The following is a 22,227-nucleotide window of genomic DNA, read 5'->3' on the forward strand; positions in this document are numbered from 1 at the left end:
TCCCCTCTCCCAGGCAGAGAGGAGGGTTGATAGACACAAGATAGAAGATTAAAAAGGAGTGGCTCTCATAAAAAGGAATGCATTTGAGTCAGTTCTAATGAGGTGGATGGACCTAGAGGCTATTATACAGAGTGAAGTAAATCAGAAAGAGAAAACTTTTGTATATTAATGCATATGTCTGGAATCTAGAAAGATGATACTGGTGAACCCATTTGCAGGGCAGCAATGGAGATGTGGCTGGAGAAGGAAATGGCAACCCACTCCAGTATTCTTGCCTGGAGAATCTCATGGACAGAGGAGCCTGGCAGGCCATGGTCCATAGGGTTGCAGCGAGTCAGACATGACTGAAGGGACTAAGCACATGGAGATGCAGACATAGAGAACAGACTGGTGAGCACAGTGTGGGAAGGAGAGGGTGGGACGGATCGAGAGAGCAGCATGGAAACATACACATGACCGTATGTAGAATAGATAGCAGGTGGGAATTTGCTGTATGATGCAGGTAGCTCAAACCCAGTGCTCTGTGAAAACCTGGAGGGGTGGATGGGTGGGGGGAGGTGGAGGGAGGTTCAAAAGGGAGGGCACATATGTATACCTATGGCTGATTCATGTTGATGTATGGCAGAAACCAACACAATATTGTAAAGTAATTTTCCTCCAACAATAACCCTGTGTACGAGACAGCAAAAGAGACAGTGATGTATAGAACAGTCTTATGGACTCTGTGGGAGATGGAGAGGGTGGGAAGATTTGGGAGAATGGCATTGAAACATGTAAAATATCATGTATGAAATGAGTTGCCAGTCCAGGTTTGATGCACGATACTGGATGCTTGGGGCTAGTGCACTGGGACGACCCAGAGGGAGGGTATGGGGAGGGAGGAGGGAGGAGGGTTCAGGATGGGGAACACATGTATACCTGTGGTGGATTCATTTTGATATTTGGCAAAACTAATACAATTATGTAAAGTTTAAAAATAAAATAAAATTAAAAAAAAAAACATGGGGAAAAAAGTGAATAAATTTTTTTAAAAGGAGTTGCTTCAAAGTCACCTATTTATGACTGTGCTGTCCAATTATGGCATCTCCCAGCTGTATGACAATTAAGCAAGTCACTTCACTTTTCCTAGACTGACTCACCCCTCCCATCAAATGGCCACAATCAATCCTGCACTGGGGTCCTTTAAGGCATCAGCTATGTCTCACTTATCTAAGTGCAGAGACTGGGCATAGTAGGCACTCAATGAATGAGTGGTAAATAATCCAAGTTGTTGTGAGTTTTACATGGAATAGCTTATTTTGGGAAAAGCCTTGCTGAATTGCTGATACATTCTAGGTGCTTAAAAATAGCTGTTTTCTCTTCTCCCATCTTTAACCTCTCATTTGTGCCTTTAAAAATGCTGCTATATGCTTTGCCTTTCATCCCCTATGAACACACTGATGCATTTTTTGGAAGTTCTACAGAGATCTTAAATACAATGTATCCCACAAAGATCCATGTAGTCAAAGCTACGGTTTTTCCAATAGTCAAGTATGGATGTGAGAGTTGGACCATAAAGAAAGCTGAGCACTGAATAATTGATGCTTTTGAATTGTGGTGCTGGAAAAGAGTCCCTTGGACTGCAAGGAGATCAAACCAGTCAACCCTAAAGGAAATCAGTGCTGAACATGCATTGAAAGGGCTGATGCTGAAGCTGAAGCTCCAATACTTTGACCACCTGAAGTGAAGGCAGGAGGAGAAGGGGACAACAGAGGATGAAATGGTTGGATGGCATCATCGACTCGATAAACATGAGTTTGAGCAAGCTCTGGGAAGTGGTGATGGACAGGGAAGCCTGGCGTGCTGCAGTCTATGGGGTTGTAAAGAGCAGGACATGACTGAGCAACTGAACTGAACTAGTCTTAGAAAAGAGAATCATCTCTGCCTCCAAATTATCTATGAGAAAAAAGAAGGTATTTGGTGAATTGTTTTGATGTGATTCTGGGCAGAGGTTTCTTATCTACCTATACCCTGAGCAGCCTGATGCAAGAGTTGTTAATTCTGTGCCTATTCTGTGCTGGATATCATCCCAAGTGCAAGTTCAATATAGACAAATAAGGCAAAAGAGACGGTGTTAGTCCCTTCATCATGCCATTGCGACTCCGGGGGCTGACTGTAGCCTACCAGGCTCCTCTATCCATGGAATTCTCCAGGCAAGAGTTCTGGAGTGGGTGTCAGGGCATCTTCCCAAACAAACGAAACATTCATTCAACAAATGTGACTTGGGTTCCTGCTATATGACATGCATTCCTCTGAGCTTTGGGACAGAACAACAAACCTCATTGACACACGTCATGCCACAGGAGGTAGGCAGACCAAGTGTCCCTCACATCCAACTGCCACATAGACAAATGTGAAACTGTTGTGGTTTGGTTTTTTAAGCAGCTTTGGGGTAGATGAAACAAAAAAATCTTTGCCAAAAAAATACTCCAGAAATTTCAAAAAGTGTCAAATACCTTTCACGGAAAACTAGGAGGAGGGGGTTCTGAGACGAGCGATCAGGTTCCTCATTTTGAAAGACAAATTGCTAGTAATCCTGTTAAACTTTAAATAGCATTATCTAAATGAAAAATAGCAAAGTGTGAGATATCCCAGCAAGAATGGCTCCAATTTCCTGCCTGGATGCTAAGTAAGGAATAGTTTGTTTAATATCATCTTGATAACATTTTTATAGGTTCATGTCGGCCCATCAGATTGCAATTTGTCACCTGCTATCTAGCAGTTTCCTAATTCCTCATCACTTTACACTGTAAAATAATAGGCACAGAATTGTGAGGCTTTTTTTTTAATAACAGAAAAGTAGAGAGGGACTAGTTGCTTCCCAGATGAGGCTAGTGGTAAAGACTCATAACTTTGCCTCCCATCTCCACATCTCTACTTGTAAGTCTAATTGATACTGCGAACTCAATATAGCCAAGACTAAATTCTAGATCCTTCCCACAAATCCTTCTCCATCCACAGCCTTCCTCATCTCAGCTGAAGGCAGCCTGAGCCTTGTAACAGCCCAGAACAAAACCCTCAAAAACGCCCTTCACTTCTTTCTTATTCAAGGACCCCACATCCAGCCCATCAGGAAATCCTATGGGCTCCACCATCTTGTCAACCAAGAACTTGGTGGAATAAGGGTTAGTTAACTCCCTAAAGAAACAAAGAATTCAAAAGAAACTTCACTCAATGTATTTGGTTGTGTTGTTAATTCTGTTGACAGTTAATCATGGACAGTGGACCCACTCCTCACATCCACAGGTTCTGCCTCAGTGGGTTCCACCAACCATGGGTAGAAAATATTCAGGAAAAAAAAAAACTCCAGAAAATTTTAAAAAGCACAGCTTGAAATTGCCATACACTGGCAACCATTTAAATAGCACATCCATTGTACTAGAGATGATTTAAAGTATTTGAGAGGGACTTCCCTCGTGGCCCAGTGGTTAAGAATTCACCTGCCAATTCAGGGGACTTGGGTTCAATCCCTGGTCTGGGAATATTCCACATGCCAGGGAGTAACCAAGCCCATGCACCCCAACTTCTGAACCCACATGCTGCATCTACTGAAGCCCACGTGCCTAGAGTCTGTGCTCTGTAACAAGAAAAGCCACCACACAATGGGAAGCCCGAACACAGCTCCCGCTTGCCACAAGTGAAGAAAGCCAGTGCATCAGTGAAGACCCTTCACAGCCAAAATGATAGATAAGTATTTGAGAGGATGGTGCATAGCTTATATGCAAATATTGCACCATTTTATTTAAGAGGCTTGAGAATCTGTGGATCTTTGTATCCATGTAGAGGTTCTGAACCGATGCCTCCATGGATTCCAAGAGACAACTGTAACTTGCCTTTTGCTTGTTGGTTTCAGTTCTGATGAGCACTCTGTTAGCCAGATTGAGTGTTTAACCATGATGTGTGTGTTTTAATAGCGGAAAGGAATGGGGTTGCTCTTTCCCCTCCAGCCATCGGCAGGTGAAAGAAGGAGAAATTAGCAACTAGAGGACCACAGAGAGGCTGTAATTCGTTTACTGGCCATTGTGGTCCTAGCAGTGTGGCCAGTGGATGGGGAACTGGAGAGGCACAAGGTCTTATGTCGCCTCCCTTTCATCTTCCAAAATGTCATCTCCTAATCGCTGTTGCCTAACGACCAAGGATATTCTCCAAAGGTAACAGATGATTATTTACTAGGAGAAAGAGCAGGTAGATGTGTGCTTTGGTGTATTCTGACAACTAGACATTTTTGTGTGTCTACGTATGTGTGTGAGTGTGTGTATGAAGCTTTTGAAAACAACTTTCCAATGATTATATCTATGAACTTTTACAACATAACTTATGAAACTTGGGACTTCCCTGGTGGTCCAGTGGCTAAGACACCACACTCCCAACACAGGGGGCCCAAGTTTGCTCCATGGTCAGGGAACTCGATCCCATGTGACACAGCTGAGAGTCTGCATGCTGCAACTTAAGAGCTCAAATGCCACAATGAAAAGCGAAGATCCCATGTGCCACACAAAGACCCTTGAAGGGGCAATGAAAATAAAAACCCTGAGTGTCGTAACTAAGACCTGGTGTGGCCAAATAAATTTTTTTTAAAGTTATGAAACTCTTTCACCTACATAATTTCATTTGATTTCAGTCTTGTGATAAAGGCAGAGCAGTTATTAGTTTCCATCTTATGCCTGATCCCCTGTATCCTGCTTTGCTTTTTTTTTTCCTGTAGCATATATCACTTTTCACATAACAATGTGCTAGCTTATTACATGGTTTGCATATTTTCTCTCTTCTGCTAGAATAAGAATATAGAAGTCTTTATTTACTTGACTCATTAATCTGAATTATCTAGAACAGCCCCTAGCACATAGCAGGCACCCAAGAAGTATTTGCTGAATGAATGAAATATGAGCATGTCTATCGAGTACATTTCAACATGAATGTCGTCATCACCAGCCCAGGATGTAACTTCTTCAGGATCTCTTGATTCCTTCTGCATGATACTCTTTTCCAGAACACACTTTTGTTGTTGTTGTTCAGTCACTAAGGTGTGTCCGACTCTTTGTGACCCCGTGGACTGTAGCACGTCAGGCTCCCCTGTCCTTCACTATCTCCCAGAGTTGGCTGAAATTCATGACCACTGTGTTGGTGGTGCTATCCAACCATCTCATCCTCTGCTGTGCCCTTCTCCTTTTGCCTTCAATCTTTCCCAGCAGTAGGGTCTTGGTTCCATCTTAATATTGAAACTTCAGTTAAAAGTTTCATGTTCCTAAAGATCTGATGAGAGCAATTACCAATCAGACAGGGGAAGTTTTTCATGCATCACTTCCCAACTTTCTCTTGGCTCTCGGGAAGCTTGGAGCTGATGCATTACTCAGTCCAATCACCAGCTCATCGTCTTCTTTTCTCTCTTATTCTACGTGCCTCTGTGCTTTTACTATAACTCATTTCTTTTTTAAAGTAGATGTGAATATTAATGAGGTCAACCAAGATTGAACACAAAGTAAGAGATTTGCAAAGCAGTCCTCTTTATCGTCATTGAGCTATCCAAATCAAAATTCTTAAAAAAAAATATTTAACTTACAGAATGCTTAGTATGTATCAGACTTACCATTCAGACCTGATTTACGCCTCCAATTTACAGGATCTCCCTGACTCTTGAGAGTATTGGAGTTTTAAGCTCTACCTTAGATGTCAGACAATGTTTGAGATTTGATTGCCTGGGCTGAAAGAAGTGTGATGAAAACATCTTTCTAGGTTTAAAGGGACATGAGTAGGACAGCGAGCTAACGCTATGGGGAATATTTGTTGTTTTTGTTGCCGAGTCGCTAAGTCGTGTCCAACTCTTTGCAACCCCGTGGACTGTTGCACGCCAGGCTCTTCTGTCCATGGGATTTCCCAGGCAAGAATACTGGAGTGGGTTGCCATTTCTTTCTTCAGGGGATCTTCCCAAATCAGGGATCAAACCTGAGTCTCCTGCGACTCCTGCATTGGCAGGTGGATTCTTTACCACTGAGCCAACTGGGAAGCCCTAGGGCAAGTACATGAGTTTGTCTCCTCTCTACAGCCTTAAAAACCATCTCATTCATTCCTTCCCAATCCCTCCCCTCCCCCGTAGACACATACTCACTTACTACTAGAATGGATGTACCTTATGTACATCACTTCATCCTGGTTTCCCAAAGCACACATTTACCTTCAAATGATGCAGCTCAGGGTGTTGTGTTCATTCTGAAAGACTCAGAACTTGTTGAGAAAGCCGAGATCTGGCAATGGCTGATGCAGGGCCTGCTTTCTTCTGGGCTTTGTTATGCAGATGAGTTTCCATTTTATTTTAGGTGTACCCATTGAATCCTGAGTATTTTAACAGTCATGAAGCTTCGATGAACTCAAGAAGAGCTTAAGATCCGAGATGTTAAATCAGCTCGGCAATAATATATAGCAGAAAATAAGGATCTCATTCTCAGTTCTCCTTTTCGTCCATCATAATGAGGAGCTGATTTTTTACTATTAATGTGACTCTTAAGGGAGGAACTCTGCAGTGGTCCAGGGTAATTCATCCTTAATTAATGTGTCATCTTTTCAACCTGTCCCCATTTAATTATAAAAGCTGGTGAGTACTGGGCCTCAGAAAGTGGCTAGTGGTTGAAATCATAGAAGGAAAATATTAACTCTGGGCGTTTTTCAGGGTGGGTATTATTTTCCTTTGGAAAATCATATGAAGGCGAAAAGTTCTTGGCAAGTATTGTGAGCCCCATGGGAAACCTTCTACTTACACTCTGCTCTTCTGATCTTTAGAGATTCTTTTCATCAAACATCCTCAGGCTTTATATTTTTGTTTCTTTTTCGTGGGACCCTCGGTGAATCACTCTTTTACTATTATCTTATTTTTGGCTGTGCTGGGTCTTCGTTATTGCAAGGGCTTTTCTCTAATAGTAGCAAGCAGGGGCTCTTCCCTAGTTGCGGCACACAAGCTTCTCACCGCGGTGGGTTCTCTTGATGCAGAGCAGGCTCTAGGGCATGCAGGCTTCAGTAGTTCCAGCCTGTGGGCTCAGTAGTTGCGGCTCCCAGGTTCAAGAGCACAGGCTCAATATATGGCACACGGGCTTGGTTGCTCCGTGGCGTGTGGGATCTTCCCAGACCAGGGATCGAACCCGTGTCTCCTGCATTGGCAGGCAGATTCTTTACCACTGAGCCACAAGGGAAACTCTGTGAATCACTTTTAAACTTTACATGCTAGTCTTTCTCATTTTAGAGGATTTAAAAAATTGTAGTAAAATATACATAACATAAAATTGACCATCATTTACCATTAAGTGTACAGTTCAGCAACATTAAACCATTCACATCATTTTGCAATCATCCCCACCATCCATCTCCAGAAGGTTTTCATCTTCCCAAAATGAAATTGTGTTGAACAGTAGCATCACATTCCTCCTTTCCTCTGCCCCTGGAACAGCTATTCTACTTTCTATCTCCATGAATTTGACTGTTTTAGGTATCTCATAAAAATAGAATTAAATAATATTTATCTTATACAAGAAATTATGTATTATTTTATACAGCCCAGCACCCCCATTCCTAGGTATCTAGCTTATAAAAATGAACATGTAAATTCACACAAAAACCTGTAACCAAATTTTAATAGATTTATTCACAATTGGCAAAAACTGACAAAGAACCCAAATGTGCTTCAATTGGTGAATGAATAAACAAACTATGGTGTCTCCATACAATGGAATACAATTCAGCAATAAGAAGTGATGAAGTACTGATACATACAACAATGGATAAATTTCAACTGCATTACTCCAAAAGGAGCCAGACTCAAAAGGTTATAAAATTATGAGTCTGTTTATAATGATAGTCTTGAAAAGACAAATCTATAAGAATGGAGAATAGACCGTTGGTTTCCAGGAATGGAACGGGGAAGGGCTTGACCACAAGGGGCATGGGAAAAATCGTCAGGGGTTTACTTGATTTGGTTGTGATTACACGCCTTTGTGCATTCTTCGTAACCTGTATGCATGTGTGCTCAGTCGCTCTGTTGTGACCAACTCTTTGTGACCTCATGGACACATGGGGTGTGTGTCTGACTCTTTGTGACCCCCATGGACTGTAGCCCATCAGGCTCCTCTGTCTATGGAATTTTCTGGGTCATAATACTGGAGTGGGTTGCCATGCCCTCCCCCAGGGGATCTTCCTGACCCAGGGTTTGAACCTGTGTCTCCTGCATTGCAGGTGGATTCTTTACCACTAGCGCCACCTGCAGAACTATACACAAAGGATGAATTTTACTATATGTAAATGACACTTCAGTTAAAGAAACAAAGGATGAAAAAATGTTTCTGGTTAGACGTTCAAAAATTAAGTGCTCAAAATGTGGAACTTCTCTGAGATGTTTGCTCCTGGCTGTTCTTTGTACCTTGTTTCCCCACCCAGGAAATAACCCTTTTTGAGTCAAATGCAAGGCCGTCTGTTGAACTTTTGCTCTGTGCCCTACTAAACCTGAATTTGAGGAGGACTCCACAATTTCATGCTACCATTGGAAACTTATGACCAACCTAGATATCATATTAAAAAGCAGAGACATTACTTTGCCAACGAAGGTCTGTCTGGTCGAGGCTATGGTTTTTCCAGTAGTCATGTATGGATGTGAGAGTTGGACTATAAAGAAAGCTGAGCACTGAAGAATTGATGCTTTTGAACTGTGGTGTTGGAGAAGATTCTTGAGAGTCCCTTGGACAGCAAGGAGATCCAACCAGGAGATCAGTCCTAGGTGTTCATTGGAAGGACTGATGCTGAAGCTGAAACTCCAATACTTTGGCTACCTGATGCAAAGAGCTGACTCATTTGAAAAGACCCTGATGCTGGGAAAGATTGAAGGCAGGAGGAGAAGGGGATGACAGAGGATGAGATGGTTGGATGGCATCACCGACTCAATGGACATGGGTTTGGGTGGGCTCTGAGAGTTGGTGATGGACAGGGAGGCCTGGCGTGCTGCAGTTATGGGGTGGCAAAGAGTCGGACATGACTGAGCAACTGAACTGAACTGAACTGAACTGAATCATGGAAATAAGAATCCATAAAGAGTCCACAATATTTTACAAGACACCAGGATCCAGTTTTTTGTGAGGCATAGATTATTACACAGTTGCCAATCTTTTATGTCTGTGAACTGCTAAGTATGACAGGTGACTCCGACAGTTAAAATTTGTCAACAACTGTTTCTGGGGTCTTTACTTCATTTTAAGTGTTGCACATTTCATTGTGAATGGCGTGCCCTATGTATCTATAACTCTGATAACTCCATTCCTTTTGTTAGTAATGGCCTTCCCAAGCTGTTACAACATAACAATAACCATGCTGAAGATAAATATTTCATCAGGAGTCCATTGTTATTTATTTATCATTTATAACATGTGTTCTGAAAGCATTACAGAATATTTATTAAACATTTATAAATAATTTTATGCCTCTACTGGCATGTGATATAAATACATTATTAATTCTCTTGAGTTGTTGATAGATGCAAGTCAGAAGAACGCTCTGCCAGCTGGGGTTGTTGCCAATAAAGTGCAGGGAAAAGGAAGCAGTCTACCATGTTTGAAACTTTCAGAGGCACAATATTGTTCCCTCAGAAGATTTATTTGTTGATTGTGGCTGCAGGTTCCGAGAACTCTCTTGCATCCAGGACAAAGGCATGCTGATGAGGAGAGGAGGCCAGTGCTTAGTAGCTGCTGCTTGAAAACCTGCTTACGACTGTACATTACGCCCATCAGCTGAAATTCACACCAAGTGGCCGAGCAGTCTGGGAGTGGATTTCCTCAAAACAGGAGTTGGGCATCAGGGCTGCTCCTCTGCACTTCTTCGCTGTGACCTTGAAGGCATCTCAGCTGCAGCTTCTGGAAACCCTCGCTCATTTCCTGTATTGAGTAGAAGTCTTTGAAATGCCAAAGTCAAAGTTTCCTTCTCCTTGAGCAGCCATTTCCCTGGAGAAAGGATGTTCTTTCTTTCCTTTCCAGCTGCCTTGAGATATAATTGACATATAACATCGCATAAGCTTCAAGTATGCAAGGACAGGCTTCCAGTGCTAGTGGTAAAGAACCTGCCTCTCAAGGCAGGAGACGCCAGAGACGTGGGTTCGATCCCTGGGTTGGGATGATCCCCTGGAGAAGGGAAGGGCAACCCACTCCAGTATTCTTGCCTGGAGAAGGGAGCCTTGGTAAGGTTTCCAGGGTTTTCTGCTACCCCAAAAATAACCATGCTCATAACAAACACAAAAGAACACAGAGAAAAGAGGGACTGTTCTTCACTAACAGAAAGGATAAAGCGTCAAGCTTCGCTCTGCAAGAGGTGAGGGAACCGGATACACCTGCCCTGTGGGTTTATTCTGGTTAATTTCTGGCACTGGCGAATGTTGACATTAACTAGGCAGCTTTGAAAAACAAAAGTCAATAAGCCCAGCAGAGGCATCCGTGGACGGACACAGCCCAAGAGCAGGCAGTGGTCATATGCCTGCCAGACGGCAATTCTACTATTTGTGCTCAAGATTTACTTGGCCACTTTAAGGATTTTAAATGCCATGGAGGAGAGAATAATGTCAGTGTGATTTTTTCAGAGCACTGTATGAAGATCAAATCAAACAGAGAGAGTTTCTAACAATTCCAAAGGTAGCGTTTTCTCATTGCAGCCATCTCCAAACCAACAGGGTTTCCAGCTTCATGCACCAAATGGATTGGACAGCATATAATAAGCACATCTTTGTCAAGATTTCCCCAGACAACATGGAACATCGTTGCTAATGTCAAGAGTACAGAGAGTTAGGAGCTGGGAATCAATGTATACAGACTACAATATATAAAATGGGGCTTCCCTGGTGGTTCAGAGGGTAAAGAATTTGCCTGCCAAAGCAGGAGATGTGGGTTCGATCCCTGGATTGGGAAGATCACCTGGAGAAGGGGATGGCAACCCACTCCAGTATTCTTGCCTGGAGAATCCCATGGACAGAGGCGCCTAGTGGGCTACAGTCAATGGGGTTGCAAAGAGTCAGTCATGACTGAGCAACTAACACTTTCACTCACTCACTCATATTTAAATAGATAGTCATCAAGGACCTACTATATGACACAGGGAACTCTACTCAATACTCTGTAATAACCTATATGGGAAAAGAATCTGAAAAAGACTGGATATATGTGTGCATATAACTGAACCACTTTGCTGACCACTTAAAACTAATGCAACTTTGTAAACCAACTTACTCTAATACAAAATAAAAGTCAAATTAAAAAAAAAAAAAACAAAAAAAGAATCAATAGCAAATAAGTCACTCTTAAATACTTTTTTAAAAAGATGACACGGAGTTTTTTAATTGCATTCAGGTTAGCCAGAACTTGTTGAATACCTACTAAGTGCTAGATGTTGAAAAGACAAAGGCAAATGAGAAAGCCCATTCCCTCCCCCGGCCCCACCCAGAGGAATTGCTGTCTAACAGGATTGTTTAGTCTCAGATATTTTAGGGTAGATTCTGAGAGCTCATAGGGGGATTCCAAACTTGATCAGCATGACATTCCATGCTGGGAAACCCAGACTAAGAAGAGAGATTTGTCACCAAGCAAGTATCATTGATGTCCCCAAAGCTAATCCGTGTATTATTGTCCCCTTCATGGCTTAGTGATTTTTTTAAATGTGTATTGCTTCTATGGCATTTTATTTCAGGGCCTTGGTCACAGAACCTCAAATTAATTAAGATTTGGTCCAGGAGCCGCTTAATTGCTTACGCTGAGGATTTGGGGATTCAAGGCAGAGATGGAAATGACGAGGCAAGTCATGCATAATACACCGCCCTCCACCCCTCGCTGAGTGACCATTACCCTGAGTGGGTGTTATTTCGTGTTTTTTTTTTTTTTAATCAGCACACGGTGCCAAGAACCTGGCATTTTCAAATACTCATTAGCACTATCCTCTGGGGTTTAAGGTAGCAGTTATTAAGGGATGAAGTCTCCGGAGGCAGAGTGAAGCCACAGTGGCTAACAATGACAGAAGTTCAGGTGTACCAGCCCCCATCACTTACGGAGGCATCGAATGGCTAAATTAGCTTTCAAAGTCTTAAACCGAACATGCAAGGCCCACAAATGTCATGTGGTATAGTCTCCGGAGGTTAAATTTAGGTTTTCCCTGGCTCCTGCTGCCAATTTGAAAGAAGGGAAAATGTCAGTGGGTGTGGAGTTGAAGCCGAGGGTAGGACGCTGCCAATGCAGAATCCACTGACGCTGACATTCAACCATCTCTGGAAATCCACGCCATGGAGCAGCCTCAGCCGTCCCCAAACTTACCCAGACTGCTCGCTAAGCCCCCAGTTCGTTCCAGAGCAATGTCAGTTTGCTCCCGTTGACTTCCCCAGCTAGGCGGTTCCAGCCACCCATTTGCCTTGATGATAATGGAGTGTATTTAGATGCGGTCAACCGGGCTGGCATGAGAAGGACAGGGTAAGAAAAAGATGCGACTCTTGGCAGTAGAGGAAACATGCACAGTGATTCCGTGATCGGAGGACATTAGAAGGGAAGGCCACAGACTGAGCTGTAACCTCCCAATGCCGCCGTCCTGTGAAATTAACTCTAATGCAAACTGACTTCACACTGGGCTCTGAATGCCAGTGGCCAGTGGCAAGGAAACCCACCTCTGCCTTTCCTACGAGCTGGAGAGTCTTGGCTGTGGACCTGATGTTAAAGATATGTTGATATTTTCTTGGATCAGTCATTGGGTGCATTAAGCAGAAAAGCCAAGAGGATTGGTTTTATTTTTTTAACTTTTTACTTTATATTGGAGTACAGCTGATTAACAATGTTACTATAGTTTCGGGTGAGCAGAGAAGGGATTCAGACATATAAATACATGGATCGGTTCTCCCCCAAACTCCCCTCCCATCCAGGCTGCCACATAACATTGAGCAGAGTTACCTGTGCTCTGCAGTAGGTCCCTGTTGGTTATACATTTTTAAACATTCCAGTGTGTACATATCCGTCCTGAACTCCCTAACTATCCCTTCCCCCGAGGATGGGGCTTTACAGGAGATAGTCTTTTTTCTCCCTGGTGTTAAAATTTAGCTCATATAAGCAGAGAGTAGAGTTGTGATTACAAAGGGTTGGGGCTGGGGAAAAATGAGGAGATACTGGTCAAAAGGTACAAAGTGTCATTTATAAGGTGAATACATTCTGGAGAATAACATATAGCAATGTGACTATAGTTAATAATGCAGATTTGTATACATGAAATTTGCTGAAAGGGTATATCTTAAAAGTTCTTACCACAAAAAAATAAACGAGAGAAAGAAAGGAAAATGGTAACTTCATAAGATGATAGATACAGTAATTAGATTGATTGTGGTGGTTATTTCATAACATATAAGTATATTGAAACATTAAGTTATCTACCTTAGAAATATAAAATTTACATGTGTCAATTATACCTTATTAAAGCTGAAAACAAAGTTTAGAGGTAGGCAGTTCAGGGCTGATAGGGCCGCTTAGGAATTTAGGCTTTCAATAACTGCTGGAACTCCAGCCATCACAACCCTCTTCCAGACAGCAGGAAGAGGGAAAGTCAGAAAGAATCCACTTCCCAATGGAGTTGGCTCCTCCTAAAAAGCTGTCTCACAATCCCATACATTTCCACTAGTGCATAACTGAAGAAAACCTGGTCATATAGTCACATCTTGCCATGAGGAAGGTAGATATATATTGTGGCAGCTGAGCACTTTGCCCCACCCAATTATAATCACAGTTTGCCACTAAGGAACAAAAGGGAGAATAGATGTTGGACGGGTAACAGCTGTCTCTACAATTCCCATAAACATAATACCTGTTACCTGAAATCTAGAGGACAAGATATTCAAGGGACTTTTTAAAAAAATGGATGGTGTGGATGGGGCTTCCCTGGTGGCTCAGCAGTAAAGAACCCACCTGCAATGCAGGAGATGCAGGAGACACGGGTTCAGTCCCTGGGTTGGGAAGATCTCCTGGAGGAGGGCATGGCAACCTACTCCAGTATTCTTGCCTGGAGAATCCCAGGTAAGAGGAGCCTGGCGGGCTACAATCCACAGAGTTGCAAAGAATCAGACACGACTGAAGTGACAGCACATTTGCATGTGTGGTGTGGAGGGCAGCATCATGAATTAGGGGTCAGATCATCTCTGATACTGAGCGAACCTGGGAAATATATTTAAGTGCTTGACATCTTTATTTCCTCATCTATCAGATGAGGGTCTCAGCCTTGTCTACACAGGAGAGTATCTGCTCAGATAATAGATATGGAAGCAATGTGTTAGTGAAGTGTCAAACAGATGAAGTATTAATTAACATTATTATACTTAATCCAGGCATTTATAGTCTCTAAGATGACTGGTTCCAAATTCTTCATTTTTCATAGAATTAACATATACATTATTATATGTTATAACGTTTACATTGTATATGTTATAATGGTAGTACCTTCTGTGTATGCAACACTTTACAACACAGACTTCATGTCATCACTCTGAACAACATAAGGGAGGATCACCACGTATCCAAATTTACTGGTAATAAAATCTGAGTTCTGAGAACCAGCTGGCTAAACCAAGCCATACAAAGGTGCCTGTGAGTGATAGCAACTTCGAAGATGAGCACTCAGGAGATGCTAGCTTTTTAGAAATGAAGAAGGCCTGAATTTAAGGATACAGCCGTTGACCATGAAGGACCTTGCAAAACTGGCCCCAGCACCTGCAGGTCCACACACACACCTGAATCTAACCTGCCCAAACTCAGAATCGTTTTGTTGCTCCTAGGGGTTTTCCTGCTGGCTCAGTGGTAAAGAATCTGCCTGTCAATGCAAGAGCCGTGGGTTCAATCCCTTGGTCGGGAAGATCCCCTGCAGAAAGAATGGCAACCCATTCCAGTATTCTTGCCTGGAGAATCCCATGGACAGAGGACTGGTGAGCTACAGTCTGAAAAGTCAGACATGAATGAGCCCAGTACAGCCTCCTCCCATGCTCCTCCCACTATCCCTGTCTGGGTGGAAGTTACCACCCTCCTCTCCCAGCCAGACTGGGGACCCAAAACTCACCTTAATCAGGTCCCTGCCTCATCTTCACTCCTTGCCCAACCCACGTTGGTTATCTTTAGTTTCAATCTACTTACTCTCTCTGCATCCTGACACACTCACTGCAAAGGCAAGCTAGCTTCCCAACGATCTTTCTACCTTTTTTTTCTTTTTGCTTATTCCTAAAATAACTTTCACCCCTTGGCCATAGGGACCTTTATAAAACACAAGTCTAGTTCTCTCATTCCTTACTTAAAAATCCCTCAATGGCGCCCTATTGTCCCCAGGATAAAACCTAAGCCTTGACAAATATATATATTTCATGATGATGCTCCTGCTTTGGTCTCCCCCTTGCCACACACCCCTGTATCCTGGCCTACCTCCTCTCCCATTCTCTCTTCTTGGAAGGCACTGCACTCATTCTCTCAAATCTGAGCCTTGAGCGGCTGCTCTGTCTGAAATTGCTACAATCGGCTTTGCCTGCTCAATTCCTTCTTGATCTTTAAGCTTATGCAAGGTAGTGACTCCTTCAGGAAGATTTCCCAGCTGGCTGAGACAGTCTGCACAACTGCCCCCCAAATTCCTGCTCTTTCTCTCCATCACAGCCCTTGACAATGCTGCATGATCATTTTATGTCTATTGGTTATTGTCAACCTTGTTTATTGATTATTGTCTACAGAGTCCCAGGCCAGGGATAGCAATTTACTGAGCTCTTCCTCACGTTCCAGGGGCTGTCTTTGGCACATCACATGTATCCTACAACTTAGAGACCCTGTTTTTCCTTATTCAGATCAGGACAGGGATCTGCTTAAAAAGGAGGTCATGTGACAGTCAGCATCAGAGCTGAAATCTAGACAAAGGCAGTTGGTTCCAGACAAGTATAGGTCATTCTGCACGATACACTTTTTATTGAAGCATAGTTGCTCTACAATGTTGGGTGAGTTTCTGGTGTACAGCATAATGATTCAGTTATACATAGATACATGTTCTTTTTCAGATTCTTTCCATTATGGTTTTATACAGGATGCTGAATATAATTCCCTGTGCTATACCATAGGACGTTCTTGTCTGTCTACTTTATATAGTAGTGATTTGTGTCTGCTAATTTATCCTTCTTCCACACCTTCTCCCTTTTGGTAGCCGTAAGTTTGCTTTCCCTGTCTGTGTCTGCTTCTGTTTCATAAATAAATTCATTTCTGTCATAGTTCAGATTCGACATATGAATGACATCACACGGTATTTGTCTTTCTCTGCCTGGCTTACATCACTTAATACGATAATCTCTAGGGCCATCTGTGTTGCTGCCAACAACATTATTTCATTCTTTTTTATGGCTGTGTAATATTCCATTTTGTTGGAGAAGGGGAGGACAGAGGATGAAATGGTTGGATGGCATCACCAACTTGATAGACATGAGTTTGAGCAAGCTCTGGGAGTTGGTGATGGACAGGGAAGCCTGGCACACCTGAGCGACCGAACTGAACTGAATATTCCATTGTGTGTATATACTACATCTTCTTTATCCATTCATCCATTGCTGGACATTCAGTTTTCTCACCCTACACTAAACTTTCTTTTTTAATGAAATATAATTCGTATACCACAAGATTCACCCTTTTAAAGTGTATGATTGAGAGGCTTTCAGCATAGTCAAGAAGTTGTACAATCATCACCACTCTCTAATTCCAGAATATTTTCAATCCAACCCCCCCAACACACAGAAAAAAAACTCCATACCAATTAGCAGTCACTCACTGTTCCTCACTTTCTCCAGCCCCTGTGTGCATTTGCGCTCAGTTGCTTCAATCATGTCTGACTCTTTGCAACCCCATGGGCTATAGCCCACAAGGCTCCTCTGTCCATGGGATTCTCCAGGCAAGAACACTGGAGGGGGTTACCATGCCCTTCTCCAGGGGATCTTCCCGAGTCAGGGACCAAGCACTCTTATGTCTCTTGCACTGGCAGGTAGGTTCTTTACCATTAGCGCCACCTGGAAAGTTCAACCCCTGGCAACAATCTACTTTCTGGACATGTCAAAAGGAATCATAAAATATGTGGACTTTTGTGTCTGGCTTTTTTATTTAAGATGTTTTCAAGGTTCATCCATGTTATAGCTAGTGTCAGTATTCCATTCCTTTTTATGACTGAATAATATTCTATTGCATGCATAGACTACATTTTGTTTATCCATTTGTCTGTTGATAGATAGTTGGATTATTTCCAGCAGGAAATGAGAGTCCGCCAACTTTGTTCTTTTCTCCAGATGGTTTTGATTCCTCTGGGTCACTTGCATTTCCATATTAATTTAGGACCAGCTTGCCAATTTCTGCAGAAAAGGGCACCTGGAATTTTGATTAAGTCTTCCAATCCATGGACACAAATATCTTTCTCTTTCTTTTTCATCTTTAATTTCTTTCCACAAGTATTTCTGGTCTGGGGTGTTCAAGCTTCCCACTTCTTTTGTTCCTTTATTTCTAAGCATTTTATTCTTTTTGGTGCTATTGTTAACAAAATCATTTGTTTTTAAATTTTGTTCTCAGATTGTTAGCGTATGGAAATACAACTGATTTTATAGAAAGAGATTGTATCCTATGAACCTACTGAATTCATTCATTAGCTCTAATAAGTGTGTGTGTGTGTGTATCTGTGGATTCCTTCATATTTTGTCTAGATAAGATTGTGTCACCTGAAAATAAAGATAATTTTACATCTTCTTTCCCAATCTGGATGCCTTTTATTTCCTTTTCTTCACTAATACCTATACTATATTTGCTTCATAATAATTGCCCCATTTTTTAGTACTTGCTATGTGCCAGGTATTTTTTCTAAATCAATTTATGTCCTTAGTGAAAGTCTGCTGCATTTTCTGTGTATTAAATATTCACAGACATTCTAAAAAAAATGGGATTGCTTTCACAATGAAAAACCCTAAAGGTAAAATATATTAAGAGTAATTTTCTTTTGGGAGATCTTGTGTAGGGATAGAACATGGTTTCTGCAAGCTAACAGGTTACACCAAATCCCTAGGGTCTATACTGACTTGGGAAAGAGACAAAAACTGCCAAAGACCAATGTTTAAATAAATCCCCAGCTGTGAGTTATTTTGTCATTTTCCTCTTGTCCTTAAAAAATCTCATGGAAAAACTTGTAATTTTCCGGACATTAGGTTTACTCCCTGTGAGCTTTAACAAAAGTTATTTTGATCCCCTGGGCCTCAGTGTGTGCATCTGTTCAATGGGCTGATCTGTGAAACTGGCAATGGATGATGCCTGCTAAGTCCCTCCCAAGTGCTTAGAGCATCATATAGCCTCATAAGTAATACCACAGCCTGCCAGGCTCCTCTGTCCATGGGATACTCCCACAGCAATAAAACTGGAGTGGGTTCCCATTCCCTTCTCCAGGAGATCTTCCCAACCCAAGAATCGAACCCAGGTCTTCTGCACTGCAGGAGGATTCCTTACCGATTTTCTGAGCCACAGAGAAGCCTTCATAAATAATACCAATGCTCATGTGGTCTAGCACTCACTGTGTGATTCTCACTGCTCAGGCATCATGGCAAATGTTTTACATGCTTTTTACTCAATTTCCACCCCCAAGGGGGTAAGTGTTAAGGATCACAGAGTATCAATGTAATTTATTCAAAGTCTTCTAACTAGTGAGCCCCATTGTGGAGGCCCAGACTGAGGTGTTGTGGCACCAGTGCCCGTGGGTTGAAAATTATTTACCTTTCTTTTCATCCACCTTACTTGATAGCTCACCCATTTCACCACAAGCAAGTATAATTCACAAAATAAAGCACATAGTTTATTCACTCAATCAACCAACAAGGAATCATGAGCTCCTATTATATACCAGGCTCTCAACCCATTCCAGTGTTCTTGCCTGGAGAATCCCAGGGACAGGGGAGCCTGGTGGGCTGCTGTCTGTGGGGTCGCACAGAGTTGGACATGACTGAAGTGACTTAGCAGCAGCAGCAGCAGCAGAGACATCTCGGAATATGAAGTTATGAAGAAGGCACACTTCCTGCTCACCAGAATCTTTTTTCAAAAGTTTTCTATTTATTTACTTCTTTGGTTGCACTGTGAGACATGTAGGATCTTAATTCCCTGACCAGGGATCGAACCCATGCCCCCTGCATTGGAAGGCAGAGTCTCAACCACTGGACTGCAACGGAAGTTCCCTTTACATAATTTTAAGACTCATGATGAAGACAGAAAAGCCCAGTGCAAAAATAACAACCCATCATGATGTACCTTTGTGAGTTTGGATGTTATCCCATAGCACTATATATCTCTCTTTTGTATAATTTATCACAACAGCCACAGAACACATTTCTGTGTTACTGGCTAACTTTGGTCTCCCTGTCCAGACCATGAACCCCATGATGGTAGTGAAGGTGACTATCCTGAGCCTAAAACCTACTTAGTAGGTGTTTCATAAATCGCTTCTGAATGGGATCATTGAAGGGGAGACAGAATGAAGGGTTTGAGTACAAGAGGAAGGGCTAGACTTGCACTTTGGAAAGGTTATCATTCTGACCAGAGGCAGGGCTATCTGTGAGGAGGCTGTTTTGAAGATCACACGTGCTTGTCTTATTCAGCTCAGGCTTGGTCATGTGACTTTCCTTGACCAATTAAATATGAACAGAGGCTTGTCAGCTCCAGGTAGTCACCTTCCATAGTCCCTGTATGGCTCACCAGGTAGGCTTCCCTCAGCCACAATGACCAGCCTTGCTCCAGTTGTCTGGATCCCAGAGTGAAACTGTTATGGAGCAGAGAGACAGGTGACCCACAGGGAGCATGTAGCCTGGTTGAGAGACGAGTCTCTGTTATTAGAAGCCAGGGAGACTATGGGGCCACTTGTTACAGCAGAAGTACTTAGTGTATCCTGACTGATCAACGACAGCATGGGCTGGGTTTGAGGAGTTAGTGAAGTGGAACAGTGGGCTTCCCTGATGGCTTAGACAATAAAGAATCTGCCTGCAATGCAGCAGACCCAGGTTCCATCCCTGGGTCGAAGGTCCCCTGCAGAAGGGAATGGCTACCCACTCCAGTATTCTTGCCTGGAGAGTTCCATGGACAGAGGAGCCTGGCAGGCTATGGACCATGGGGTCCCAAAGAGTCAGACACAACTGAGCGACTTTCACTTTTTCACTTTCATGTAGAACTCTAGCACAGAATAGATTTCCATAAATGATAATTGCCCCCTTTAAGTCAATGGCCTGAGTGTTTCTGTCACCATGTGAAAAGAATTTTATATGTATATTGTCTTGGTCCATTTGGGGTGCTATAAAAGAATATAGTAGACAGGGTGGCTTATAAACAATGGAAGTTTATTTCTCACATTTCTGGAGGCTGGAAAGTCCAAGATAAGACACCAGCAGATTTAGTGTCTAGTGGGAACTCACTTCATGTTTCATAAGGAGCTGTCTCCTCTTCCTGTGTCCTCACCTGGTGGGAAGCGCGAGAATCTCTCTTTTATAACCTCACTAATCTCATTCCCGAGGGCTCCACCCTCACAATCTGGTTGTTAGGTTAGCCAAGAAGTTTATTTCGCTACTATAACACCTGAACGAACTTTGTGGCTGAGCCAAAACATCCCAAAGTCTCCATCTCCAATGTCTATCATGTTGGAGATTATGTTTCAATGTATAAATTTCTGGGAGACATAAACATTCAATCTATAGTGCAAACACAGACACACACACACATGCACAGAAACACATATGCACACGCTTATACTCTAGCATGTCCTCTGACACATAATAGGTGCTCATCACACATCAGGTGCTTTTTCCCTGCATTCTCCTGCCTCCCTAAGCGCCTCTCTTATAAAGTGTGCCTTCCAAGCAAGCTTATTCATCTCCTTATTCATACGGTTTCCCAGTTACTTATTCCTCTTTTCAGCGGTGAATCATAGCATGTTTCTAGGCATGCTTTATCTCCCATTTCCTGCATAAATAATCATCCTGGATCCAAAGGGTAATGTGTATGCAGTGGTCCCGGGGCTGGCATACCACTTAGCTCAGCTCTTAATATGCAGTGTGGCAAAAAGGGGTGTCAGGTTGAGAGAGAAACCTCATCTAACATAGTTGGGGCCACTTACATTCATCTGAGGGGAGAGAAGGGAAGCATTTGGACTGCAATTCTGCACCTTATAAATAGACATATATAGCTCTGCATACATTATTAATATGGGCTTTATTGCTAGCTTTATTGAATCCACGATGGTGCTTCTCTGGGGAAGCCATAGAACACAGGAAGATTGCATAGACGCCTGCATTAACCAGGACCACAGTATACAGGCAAATAAGGCTGTGCAAACAGCAGTATTCATGCTCGCTGCATCCTACAATTCAAATAACATAATAACAAATAATGTGCTCAAGCAAGCCCCACAGCTGCTATTTGAAGGATTTTATGTATTTCTTATCTATGTTGCTCATGCAAACAGGAGATTAGGCAGGGAAAATGTATTTTTATAAAGTTCCTTAGCATGACCTCCAAAGGCCCTGACTTCCTCCAGAATGTCACCTCCTCCCCGGACTGTCTCCCGGACTCATCTGCACTAGTCCTCTTGGACATGCCTTGAAGAAGCAAAATCATTCCCTCCCTCTTGTTCTTTACCATCTGCTCTGAGTGCACACACACACACCTTCCTGTAACTGGATCTTCTTCCACTCATTTTCCATCCCTTACCCTGCTTATTAGCAGCAATTATTTCTAGATGTCTTTTTTTCTTCTTTATATATTTCCATCTTTATCATCTGCCTCCCCAAGGAGAACATACACATCAAGGAAGCAGGGGCTTTTTTTCTGTTTTGTTCTGTTTGCTGGATATCCAGCCAACATGGGTAATAGTAGTTGGCACATAGTAGATGTGCAATAAATATTTGATGAATGAGTGAATGAGTCACAGAATACAACCATGATGGTTAGTAAGTTCCTTCATCTTCTTGATCCACTGTGGACCATAAGTTTCATTAAGGGCAGCCCTCTGTCCTGTGGCAGCTCCAACCACCCGTGTCTGAAGCTGGGGATAATGCCTAGTGTTGTTGGTGTTCTTGAGTCACTAAGTTGTATCTGACTCTTTGAGACCCTGTGGACTGCAGCATTCAAGGCTTCTCTGTCC

The sequence above is a fragment of the Bison bison genome, unplaced genomic scaffold (assembly GCF_000754665.1).
Source record: "Bison bison bison isolate TAMUID 2011002044 unplaced genomic scaffold, Bison_UMD1.0 scf7180017864144, whole genome shotgun sequence".
Lineage (NCBI taxonomy): Eukaryota > Metazoa > Chordata > Mammalia > Artiodactyla > Bovidae > Bison > Bison bison.